The following is a 9,788-nucleotide window of genomic DNA, read 5'->3' on the forward strand; positions in this document are numbered from 1 at the left end:
AATTGCATCGTGTCTCCAAAATATTCAAAAGGCCATAAAGGAAATGAAGAGTGAGATTTTGAATGCCAGCTGGAAAAAATTGTGGCCAGAAGTGGTCCATGATTACAAGGGATTCTCTCCTGTTGAAATCTATCACTCTGCAGTGGATAGGCCATGAAGCTGGCAAAAATACTGGGAGGAGAGGGCTTCAGTGGCATGACTACTGAAGATGTAAATACCCTGATCGATGTGCACTCTCAACCGTTGATGGATGAAGACCTGGAGGAGCTGACGAAGTCAGCAAGTGAAGAAGAGGATGAGAGACAAGACAAACAAAGGGTTGAAGAAGAGGAGGAGGTTGGCCTAACACTTGATCGTCTTGCAGCCATGGTCAGAATGGCCAAAGAACTTCAATGAGTGGCTGAAGAATGGGACCCCCATATGGTTCATTTGTTGCAGTTTGCAAATTCAACCGACAGTGCCATGTCAGTTTACAAAAACATTCTCAACAGAAGAAGCAGCAGCACCAGAAACTCCCCATAACTATGTTCATCACTCCAACGAAGAGGTCAGTTATGCCTATGCCTTTAGTGGAAGTAGAAGTTATGGATGAGGTCGAAGATACTACTGCACCACCTGAAGAAGCGCCTGATGAAGTGGCGCCTTTAGAAGAGCTGTAATGCTCTTCTTTGCTGTGCAGTACATTCATCTCATCTCATCATCTTCATCGTCATCAGTACTGCACAGCTAATTTATCATTTTCATCATTCAAGTTGTAGTATACTTCACCGGTGAGTACCCATATAAAATTTTTTAGTACTGTATACGTAGGTTGTTAAAGTTACATAGGTTTAATAGTATATAATATGTTTAAGAACATAAGTAGTGTTTATGAAAGTGTAGAAAAGGTTAATAAGGGAGTGGGAAAGGTTAATAAGGGACTGGGAACAGTTTATAAGTGTGTGAGAAGGGTTTATAAAGCCTTAAAATATATATAAATACTAAAGTAAATGTATGGTTCCTACTTCATGGATTTTCACCTTTCATGGAGGGGTCTAGAATGTAATACCTGCGATAAGTGAGGGAATACTATATTCCTATTCAAATAAGGGAACAATCCAGGCCTGAGTAACCAAGACTTAATTAAGCAAGACGTGCAGCCTGTTTCTCTTCTCGTTGCTGGTGTGAGCAATGGATGAATTGTGCTTTTTTTTTTTTTTTTACAGGAGAATACCCAGGAAGAAGTAGAATGTTAAAAACAAGCCAACAGCTGACTAGGAAATCTTCTATTAGAGCTTCCCTGGGTCACACTTTGCCACAGAAACTAAAGACAAATGGAATTGCTTAATGGCTGCAATGGTAAAAGTTACTTTCCAACTACCAGAGGGAAGGTGAAGTGATGTAAAAATTGATATCAGTTAAATATGTAGATTGTCTTATATAAAATGAACCAATGAGCATCACATTTATTCTTTTTCTCCAGGGAATCAATTTAAATTTGCTACTTCTCAGATGAGTTTAAATCATGGACTTTACCAACATATATAATTAAAGGTCTTGATTAATAATGTTTACACAATAATTCTCTGTATTCTAATTTCCTATAGCTTAGACTACAAGTTTAGGGTAGACATGAGGTTTCACTAAAAAGGATAAATCTTGAAGATTTTTATTATACACAAAACAAAAGATTAATGAGTAAAATATGAAGACATTTCCTCCAAAAGAATGTCTATTAGTTTGAAGCTTTAATATAGTAAAATATTTCAGATGCCTTGCTTACTCTAAGTAATAAATATTTAAAAAAGGAAAGAGCTGAAAATCTGCATCTAAAAAAAACTTGGTGTTAGAGCAATATTCTAGGCATAAATTACTTGTAAAAAGAAGCTGTAACTGGAAAAGTGGGTAAATAATTTACTAGTTCAGTACAGAAATTTCCTATTACAGAAACTTAGAGGAATTCTTTTATGAAACAAGCAATAAACACTTAACAAGTGGATTAGTATTCCATGATATATCTATATTATAATTTTGCACATCCGTTTTTCTCCAAGTGTATAAAACTAACAATAGTAAGCTATTTTCTTAAGATCTGAAAACTCTTTAACATGCTTTAGCTTATTTATTTTGTGCAGCAGAGAGTTTGGAAAAGTGGATGCTTTGAGTAGGACTGAAGTGTATGCACTTATGAAATCATGAAAGCGTAAACTTGGTTAAGGTCTATGGGTCCCACTTTTCTTATCTTTACAAATGAGGAAGTTGGATTAGATTAGGTATTCAACGCTAACATCTTTGTCTTTTAGTAAGATTTTTAAAATTTTGGAATACCTTTAGATTTATAAAAATGTTGCAGAGATAGTATAGAGAGCTCCCATATACCCTTCACCCAATTTTCTCTATTGTTAACACCTTGCATTACTATGGTATATTTTTCACAACTAAACATTGCTATTACTGACTGCCACACTTTACTTGGATTTCACCAGGTTTTCCCCAGTATCATTCTTCTGGTCCAGGAGTTCATCCAGAATACCATGTTGCATTTAGTGATCATGTCTCCTTAATCTCTTCTGGTCAGTTACAAGTTCTAAGACTTCCCTTATTTCCAAAGATCTTGACAGTTTTAAGCAGCATTGGTCAAGTGTTTTGCCAAATGTTCCTTAGTTTGGATTTGTCTGCTATTTTCATTGATTAGACTGGGGATATACATTGCCATTCTCATTACATCGTATCAAGGGTACATACTATTAAAATAATTTATCCCTGATGGTGTTGACTTTGATCACCTGCCACGGTAGAGTTAGCCAGGTTAATCCACTGTAAATTTCCTTTTTTCTCTTTCCAATACTCCTTTTCCAAGAAGCAAGTCACCTCCTCTAGGGAAGAGCAGCTCCATAAATTATTTGAAATTCTTCTGTAAGGAGCATTTGTCTCTTGTCCCCCTTTATTTATTCAATAATATATTTGTATCACTATGGACTCATAGATTTTTAAAAATATTTTGGGTTAGAATATAATTCTATTTTATTTATCTTGTTGCTCAAATTGACTCCCTTTTGCTTTTTGGGAAGTTATTACTTTCTAACCTAAAAAATACATTATAAAAATTTTTTATTAGACTTTATTTTCTTTGGACAATTTTAGGTCCACAGCAACATTGAGAAAAAGGTACATAAATTTTTAATATACTCTGCCCCTCCCCCATAGCTTTCCTCATTATCAACATCCCCAACCAGAAGTGCATTCATAATGATAATGGGCCTACACTGACAAATCATCATCATCCTAAATCCATAGTTTACGTCAGGGTTCACTTTCATGTTCAGACAAGTATATAATGACATGTATCCACCACTGTAGTATCCTACAGAGTAGTTCTACTTCCCTAAACATCCCCTGTGCTCCACCTATTCATTTCTTCCCCTTAACCCCTGGCAATCACTGACCTTGTTACTGTCTCCATAGTTGTTTTTTTTTTAATTTTTTTTAATTTTATTTTTTGGTTTTTCAATTACAGTTGTCCCATTTTTCCCCCATTGCTCCCCCCTCCCAGCCCATCCCTTCTCCCACAATCATATCCCTCCCCGTTGTCCATGTCCATGAGTAATTCATACACGTTCCTTGACTAGACCCTTCCCTTACTTATCCCCCTTCTCTCCCTCCCCCCTCCCCCCTACTGACTATTATTCTAGTCTTTGCCTATTTAGTTCGTTTGTTTGTGTTGCTCTTTAGTTTCCTGTATTAGGTGATATCATATGGTATTTTGCTTTCTTTGCCTGGCTTATTTCACTAAGCATAATTCTCTCTAATTCCATCCATGCTGTCGCCAATGGCAGGAGTTCCTTCTTTCTTTCTGCTACATAGTATTCCATTGTGTAAATGTACCACAGTTTTTTGATCCACTCTCCATAGTTTTGCCTTTTCCAGAATGTCACAGAGTTGGAATCATACAATATGTAACTATAATAGAAAAACCCAGCTTTTTCTTCCTCATGTAGGAAAAAAAAAGAACCCTAGTTCATCCCTACTGTATGTTTCTTCCCTGTGTGTCTTCTTTAGTAGTTCACACAGATCACTTCATTTCTGACAAAGCTCATCACCAAATGTGTGGAGGTTTCCCCCCACAACAATAAGCAAATCCCTGACAACACCTGGGTGTCTACAACTTAATTCTACTGGAAAATAGCATCATATCTCTTAGGTAAGGGCTCAGTCCCACAAGCATGCCCCCTTTCTCACCTCGGACACTAGTTGCAAGCTCAGGTTACCATCTATGCTTCTGACCAATGGCTATAGAGTGGAGGTTCCAATGAGCTTCTCCTCAGGTTTGATTAATTTGTTATCATGTCTCACAGAACTTTATTTGTGTTTGTTTACTAAAGGATATGATAAAAGATGCAGGTAAACAGTTAAAGAGATACATAGGGTGAGGTCTGGAGGACCCTGAGCCCAGGAGCTTCTGTCCCCATGGAGTTGGGATGCATCACTCTCCCGGAAAAGAGAACCATTTGCCAGCTAGAAGGTCTCTGAATCCCATACTTTTGGGATTTTTGGAGGCTTCCTCATGTGGACATAATCAGTTACAAACTTTATTTCTAGCCCTTCTCCCCTCTCTAGAGGATATAAGCTCTGAGGTGAGGCTGAAAATTCCAAGTTTGTAACCACAGCTTGGCTTTTCTGGTGACTAGCTCCCATCCAGGAGCCCACCCAGAGTTGCCTTATTGAAACGAAAGATGCTCCTAGGGCTCTGATCACTTAGGAAATTATGAAAATTTCAGGAGCTCTTTTCCAGGAACTGAGGGCAAAGACAAGTATACATATTTTCTCTTATCTCACAGAGCCTTTTCAGATTGGCTTCTTTCACTTACTAATATGCATTTGAGGTTCTTCACTGTCTTTTCATAGCTCATTTTTTAAAACACTGAATAATATTTGTTTGATATACCACAGTTTACTTATCCATTGTTTCTGAGTTTTGGTAGTTATGAATAAAGCTTCTCTGCGTGAACATAAGTTTTTAACTCCTCTGGGTAAATAGCAAGGAGTAAGATTTCTGGAACATATGGTAAGAGTGCATTTAGTTTTCAAGACACCACCAAACTGTCTTCCAAAGTGGCTATACCATTTTGCATTCACCAGCAGTGAATGAGATTTCATGTTGTTTCATATCCTCATCAGCACTTGATGTTGTCAGTGTTCCAGATTTTGCCATTTCTATGGGTATGTCAAATCTCATTGTTGCTTTATATCTTTTTAAAAATATTTCTTGCCCAGAATTACATAGCAAGCTTATAAATATTGCTGTATCAGAGTTGACACCCCAAACAATGGCCATTCCCAGGCCTGCTCCTAGTTTCATCTAAGTACCATTAGAGTATAAATACCTTGAAGGAGAGACCTCTTTTTTAAATCTGAAGTCCTTGTGCAAGTTTGAGTATAGTGTACCTCAAAGGCCTTTTTAGCCCTGCAGATTGAGAGGGCTGCTGAAACCATGGTCTAGGGTTTCACGCACCCCTGGAAGTGTTTTTGCTTAATTCCAGACTTCCCCTCTATACTTGCTCAGTGGATCTGAAGGTATGTGCTATTGGTCATTGGTTTAAATGAATAAGAAAACAAAGATAGTTAAACCCAATGCAGATTACCCATCAATGCTCTGGCTGAGAGGGCAAAGACAAGTAGGGAGATGACTTAAAATATATGCCACATGGAAATGATACAGTAGAGCCAGTGGAACCAACTTTATATGTATATTAAAGATACTATACAATAAATTGCTGTCATAATTTCATAAACATATCTAAGTTGGTTCCTAAGATAAGGTCTTAGTTGGTTGTGTTGCCATAACAACAAAGCATAGACTGGGTGGCCAAACAACAGAAATTTCTCACACTCTTGAGGCTGAAAGTCCAAGATCAAAGTGCCGGGCAGTTTGGTTCCTGGTGAAAACCTGTTTCTTTGCTTGCCAAAGGCCCCTTTCTTTCTGTGTCCTCACATGGCAGAGAGAGAGAGAGAGAGAGAGAGAGAGAGAGAGAGAGCTCTGGACCCTTTCTCATCTGATAAGGACACATCCCTTTGTGGGAGTTTCACTTTCATAACTTCACTAAAACCTAATTACTCCACCCAAACCACACTTCTAAATACCATTAGAAGTTATACCTTCAACATATGATTTCTGGGAGGCACAAACATGCAGTTCATGACAGCTGGGTGGGGCAGCAGGAAGCATAACTTTTCTGATGAAACAATGTAAAGAGAGAACTGGTAGCATACTCTAAGCCAGAGGTTATCAAACTCTAGGTTTCTTGTGTTATATTTTGTTACAAATTTATGATTCAGTAAGTCAGGGGTAGGACACGACAGTGTGCATTTCTGTCAAGTTCGTAGGTGATGCTATTCCTGCTGGTCTGTGGACCACACTTTGAGAACCACTGAGATAAATCATTGAATGAGTCAGAAGCATGGTTCACAATTTAACCCTGTCTTCCTGATCTGTGTCACCAGAACACTCTATTTGAAAATTCAGCCACAGAGATTCATTATCAACTTTCCTTCTGACAATCAAACTGCAGTAGATGTAATTTGGAAATGACTTAAATTGAAAGGAGGGAGCACCAAGGGGATTTTTCTAACCTGCCATTCCACAAGTTAGGTTTACTTAAAGATATTTGACATATACATATAATTTTTGAACTTTTATTTATTAAATTTTAGAGAGGGGGGATGGAGGGAGAATGAGAGGGAAGGAAACACCAATGTTTGGTTGCCTTTCACATGCCCCCAACTGGGGACCTGGCCCACAACCAGGCATGTGCCCTGACTGGGAACCGAACTAGCTACCCTTTGGCTTTCAGGCCAGCACTCAATTCACTGAGCCACACAAGCCAGGGCTATGTACATATAATTAAGAAAACAAAGATTTCATGGTTTAGAAGGTCAACAAACTTTGACAAGACCCATTTGAGTTACTATTTATCTGTACAACACGGAAGTCACCTCTCAACATTGCAGTATTCTACATGTAACATCAGAGCTCAGATGAGGTGACTGGACAGGTGTTTCTGGCCAGAACATTCTAGCATTCCATTCAGTCATTTATTCAGCATATGTTTATGGAGTATCTGTGTTGAGCCAGTGTCTGTGCTGGGCACTAGAAATAAAACCAGGAACAAGACCAAACTGAATATTTTAATTAGAGGCAACATAGGGCAGTGTGAGGAAGATGAGGTTTTACTCCTACCATCCCTTCTGAATAACTAGCATCCAGGATTCTTATCTTACCATCACCAATGAATAATGATCATCCAAGATTCCTTTTGGCTTCTCTTTCACCTGCAACAAAATAACATTATAACAGTCACCCAGCCTACCCATTAACACACTTCAATTATAGCAAGCATGAGGGAAGACTATCAGTAGCCATGGAAAGTCTTACAATACACATTTTTCTCTTTACCCAAAATATAAGAACTGAAGCAATGTATTTCCTAACAGAACCCACCATTATATTGCCATTTTCCTATCTAAAATGTTTTGCTTTTCCTGAATCTACTATAATTGGAAAAGTGAACTACAATAGCTTAGAGCAATCTATTAACTCTGGAGCCCTGAATCCAGAAATGTCCTTTATACCAAATAGAAGAGTTATCATAACTCAGCCAACTGATGACATTTGTTTTATAAGCCCAAGGTTTTAATTACCATCATTTATAAAGCCTACAGAACAACTGAAAACATTTGTTTTTAGTAGGTTACTTATACTGAGCATGAATCATGTGCTGTTATTACCTGTGTTATTTATAGAATTTAATACTTATAATGGCTTTGTGTATTGCACAAATGCATTCTTCACACAGAATTTCCACAACAGTCTATCTTCTCCTCAAAAGAAACAGCACTGTATTCTCCATTTAATCAATTCAAATCAAAGTTTAGTTTTTATTGATGGTAGAACTGGAGGATGTTCATAGGCACTTAACTTCTTCGTCTGAGTAATCCTGAGGTTCATGCTCTGAGGATTAAATTGAATGGTGCATGTGAAAGCTCTTTGTCAATAGCAAAAATGATATAAATATCAAATATTATATGTACACTTCACTTAAACTAGATATTCAATGAATAGAAACTAATTGCCTCTAAAGGAAATATTATTTTCTGATGTTCCAATTCAGTAGCATGTTTGGTGGTTGTTTTATTTTAATGTGTGCCTGTGAAGGTACACATAATTATAAAAGTTATATCCTTTCTCATACTTAGGAAGTGGAGCACTGTGGAGTGAAGGAAACTCAGATGAAAGTTGTTGTTTTTTTGCCTTCACTCAAGGATATTTTTCATTGTTTTTTTAGAGAGAGAAGAGGGAGAGAGGAAGGGAGAGAAGGAAACATTGATGGGAGAGAGAAGCATTGATCGGTTGCCTCCCATATACATCTGGTCCGGTACATATGTGCCCAGACTGGGTATTGAACCCACAACCCCGGTATGTGCCCTGACTGTGATTCAGACCCTCAACCTTTCGGTTATGGGACAATGCTCCAACCAACTTAGCTACATTGCTCAGGGCTCAGATGAAAGTTTTTATTGTTGTTATTGTTTGCTTTTGACTTTGTGGGGATTTTTTTACTTCTTTAAAATTCTTAAATATTAAAAAAATAATAAAAAGTTCCTGTAGTGAGTAAAACAAAACAGAGGTTTATAAAGAAATGGTTGGTTAATGCTTCTTCTTTCTCAAATTCTACCTCCAGAACAGTGTTAACAGTTTACTCAGTGTGCTTCCATGTATTTCTCTGAGTTCATGTGCACATTTAGATTATCCTCTCTCTCCTCCTTCTTTTTCTCCCTCCCTTCTTCATCTTTCTTCCCTTTCTTTTTTTTTTTTAATTTATTTTATTTTTCTTTATTTTTGGTTTTTCAATTACAGTTGTCCCCTTTTCTCCCAATTTCTCTCCCCCACCCAACCCACCCCTTCTCCCACAATCATATCCCTCCCCGTTGTCCATGTCCATGAGTCATTTATACGGGTTCTTTGACTAAACCCTTCCCTTACTTATCCCCCTTCTCTCCCTCCCCCCTCCCCCCTACTGACTACTATTCTAGTCTTTGCCTATTTAGTTCATTTGTTTGTGTTGCTCTTTAGTTTCCTGTATTAGGTGATATCATATGGTATTTTGCTTTCTTTGCCTGGCTTATTTCGCTAAGCATGATTCTTTCTAGTTCCATCCATGTTGTCGCAAATGGCAGGAATTCCTTCTTTCTTTCTGCTACATAGTATTCCATTGTGTAAATGTACCACAGTTTTTTGATCCACTCATCTACAGATGGGCACTTAGGCTGTTTCCAGCACTTAGCTATTGTAAACAGGGCTGCAATAAACATAGGGGTGCATAAGTTCTTTTGAACTGGTGTTTTAAGATTCTTCAGGTATAATCCTAGTAGTGGAGTCGCTGGTTCAAAAGGCAGTTCCATTTTTAATCTTTTGAGGTAATTCCATACTGTTTTCCATAGTGGCTGCACCAGTCTGCATTCCCACCAACAGTGCAGTAGGGTTCCCGTTTCTCCACATCCTTGCCAGCACTTGTTGTTTGTTGATTTGTTGATGATGGTCATTCTGACTGGTGTAAAATGGTATCTCATTGTGGTTTTTATTTGCATCTCCCTGATGGCTAATGATGTTGAGCATTTTTTCATGTGTCTATGGACCTTCTGTATGTCCTCTTCAGAGAAGTGTTTGTTCAGGTCCTTTGCCCATTTTTCAATTGGGTTGTTTGTTTTCTTGATGTTGAGTCGTATCAGCTCTTTATATATTTTGGAAATCA

General features: G+C 37.8%; 1 long non-coding RNA gene across 1 annotated transcript; it reads left to right on the top strand.

Annotated features, from left to right (window-relative positions):
* The first annotated feature begins 548 nt into the window (after positions 1-548).
* Positions 549-8,406, top strand: LOC150019539 (uncharacterized). The gene is made up of 3 exons (XR_016509260.1): positions 549-770; positions 1,206-1,338; positions 8,322-8,406. It is a non-coding gene; the product is annotated as an uncharacterized LOC150019539 (long non-coding RNA).
* The last annotated feature ends 1,382 nt before the right edge of the window (positions 8,407-9,788 follow it).

The sequence above is a fragment of the Furipterus horrens genome, unplaced genomic scaffold (assembly GCF_987537825.1).
Source record: "Furipterus horrens unplaced genomic scaffold, mFurHor1.1.pri manual_scaffold_2, whole genome shotgun sequence".
Lineage (NCBI taxonomy): Eukaryota > Metazoa > Chordata > Mammalia > Chiroptera > Furipteridae > Furipterus > Furipterus horrens.